This window comes from Jaculus jaculus, chromosome 6 (assembly GCF_020740685.1).
Source record: "Jaculus jaculus isolate mJacJac1 chromosome 6, mJacJac1.mat.Y.cur, whole genome shotgun sequence".
NCBI lineage: Eukaryota > Metazoa > Chordata > Mammalia > Rodentia > Dipodidae > Jaculus > Jaculus jaculus.
The window spans coordinates 39799353-39802269 of record NC_059107.1 but is presented as its reverse complement, the minus strand read 5'-3'; positions in this window follow the sequence as shown (position 1 = coordinate 39802269).

Genomic DNA, 2917 nt, shown 5'->3' with positions numbered 1-2917 from the left:
ACTCCTCTCAGTCCTGGTGAGGTCCTCTCAGCCAGTCCCAGAGACAAGATCCAGGGAAAAAAATCTGAGCAATACAATGCATAAAAGTCACCAGTCTTATTCTAGGCATAACCTTGATTAATGCGATCTGAGTCCAAGTTGGACCAATCATGGGCATTCTACCTGCTCTGTCCCCTGTCCTGCTCACTGAGCATCTCGTGGGCATTTCCAACACCAGGAGGCCAAAATGGAACTCCTGAGAAATCATCTGGTCAAAGCCACATAGTGCATGAAGCTAGAAAGTAGCAAAGTCAGCCTCCTGAAGCAGATAGACTTGAACATGGATCAGAACCAAACTGAGAAATCCCATAGTGGAACCAGTGCTCAGGGCTGCTCAGATGGTCCCCAAGATCATTTGGCCTGGGGAAGAAGGGGCTCAGCCTCTGGAGTTCACCTGTCATGTGACCTTATATGAGGCTTTTTCATTATCTAGGCCTCAGTCTCCAATTCTGGAAAGTGGAGTTTACAAACCAAGATGAAGGAAAGAGGGTGGGAAGTTCCTAGGAGGAAAGCAGAGCTCTGAGGCTGCCTCCGTGGTCCACAACTCAGCCTGTGGTCCATTATTGTCCATCCTAACTCTGGCCCTGGGAGTTGTCCAGCACAAATGGAAAAGAGCTGGGAGCTGGCAAAGCAAGCCAGCCTATGGCTCAGAGGCCAGGAGTCTCCTCTGTCAATTGGCAGGGTGGTATAGGAATGGTGATTAGCATCTAGCCACTAGCTGTACCCTTTACTTCAGCTTGAGAGCTGACATACATGGCTAGCAAGTGTGGACTTCTGCCCTGCTTGGAGGATTGCAGCCTTGCTTGCTGGGCACACACTGGGGCACCTGGGAAAGATATTTGCCTGAATTGACTCCACAGTTGGGACCTGTGGAGCTGAGGTGGGCAGCTCTGACTCCTTGCCCTGTGACGCTGTGGTCCCTAGGGCAGAGCTATTCTGTTACTTGCATTTGAAAGAGCTCAAAGATCCTTGAAAAAAGGAGGTGGCAAGACCCTTCAGCTAGACCACAGGAGGCAGGAGTGAGTTCCACTCAGCTGAGCCCTCTCTGTGCCTTTGAGTCTTTACTTCCACTGCTGCCAGATGGGCTCCCTGGAAAGTCCACCCAGTTCACCCTACCTGCCACCCATCCAAGTTGCCATGTCAGAAGCTGTTGAGGTCTGGGAAAAGGCCAGAACTCCCTGAGAGGCCCTTACCAGGATATGTTCCCCCGGGAGCCACCTGATAGGCCCAGAGCTCACTGGGACCTTGTTCGTCACTCAACATGGGGAGAAAGCTTCATGGGGAAACTATCTCCAGATAGTCAGAATGGCAACCCAGGCAAGGATAAGGGCTTTTGCTGGACCCTTTAAGTGTCACTACCAAAGCAGCAGCTACCAGGGATACATGCCGATCCACCAGGATGTGCTCCAGGGCCAGTCATCATGGATTCCAGGGCCAGGAGGGAAGAGGGAAAGCCAAGCATCCCACCTATTGTTTTCAAGTAGAAAAACAGGCCCATCTGCAGTAGCTTGAGGGACATCAGCTGTACTGTTAAACTTCACTTTGCCCGTCTCTCACATGTTTTCAGAGCAGCTATCAGGAACAGGGACTTCTGCTGGGGTGCACACATGGGTCCCTGGAGAGCAGTGCATGTCAGATGCGTCCCACAATCATGGCCCAGCTCATGGCCACCTGGGCCCTCGACTTCCAGAGCTGGTAGGCTTATCTACAGGCTGAAGCAAGCACAGCTCCCTCCCAGGGCTGCCATGAGAGCTGGTAAGAGAAAGCATGCTCAGCGCCAAGACGAACAATCTTCTCCTCGCCTTGTCATTGCTGTTGCTGCCAACTTAGCCCAGAAAGGGAAGCACCCATCCTGAGGCACACAGCAAAGCTACAGGACCAACAGCCTTCTTGAGGCTGAGTCCAGGAGACAAGGGAGGGGTGGCAGCAGGGAAGCCCTGTGAGCTGCTCAGATCCAAGCACCTAGCATAATGGGGTCACTTTGCCAGGCCAAGGAAGGCTGCTGGGGTGGGCTTGGCCCTATCTGTTTAGCATAGGAGGCGGAGGCCCTCCCGCCCCTTCCTGAGTGGGCTCCAGGGCCAACTATAATGTCCCAATTGTTGCACAAGACCATGATGGAGGGCCTTGTCACATTTTTGTCCCCGTTACTGGGGTCCCCATTCATGGCCACTGTCACCATGCTCAGAACAAGCCAGGCCTGGCAGCCTCCTTTGCATTAAAATGGGGTGAGAAATAAGCCTTCTCCCTGCTCAGCTGGGCAGAAAACGGGATTAGGCCAAGGAAGGCTGAGGGCCCCTGGTGGGGGCTGCCCTAGAAGGCCACTGTTGACCACTATGCACTGGCCTGCATCGTGCATCAGCCCTGTAGCTTATGCCCCTCACGGAGTAGAGTCTATGCCCCTTCAGTTTCTCTAGCTCACACTGGGATTTGGACAGGAAGCCCCAAGAAAATGAGTGCCTTGGATTTTATGTTGCAGCTCAGAAACCCATTAATAGTAAAAATCAATACAGAATAAGAGACATGTTGCCTATAGAAGTAGGAACAAGGATGTGTCTTAGTATTCCATCCAGGGGGTGCCTATGTGGCTGTAACAAAGTACCTGAGAAGAGTCACTTATAATGAGAAAAGGTTTGCTCAGACTCATCCTGTCAGAAATCCCAGGCTTGACCTCTGTGGAGGAACAGCAACCATGGAGGGGGAAGGGAAGTCAAAGCTGATCTTGTCATGGTGAAAAACAGAAGAAAAGAGAGGAAGGGGCTGTGGTCCCACTATGTACTTCAAGGACAAGCTCCAGGGGCCAGAATAATTCCCATTAGGTTCTTCCCTCATAAAAGCTCTACACTGCGATTGAGACACGAACACATGTGCCTTTAAGGGA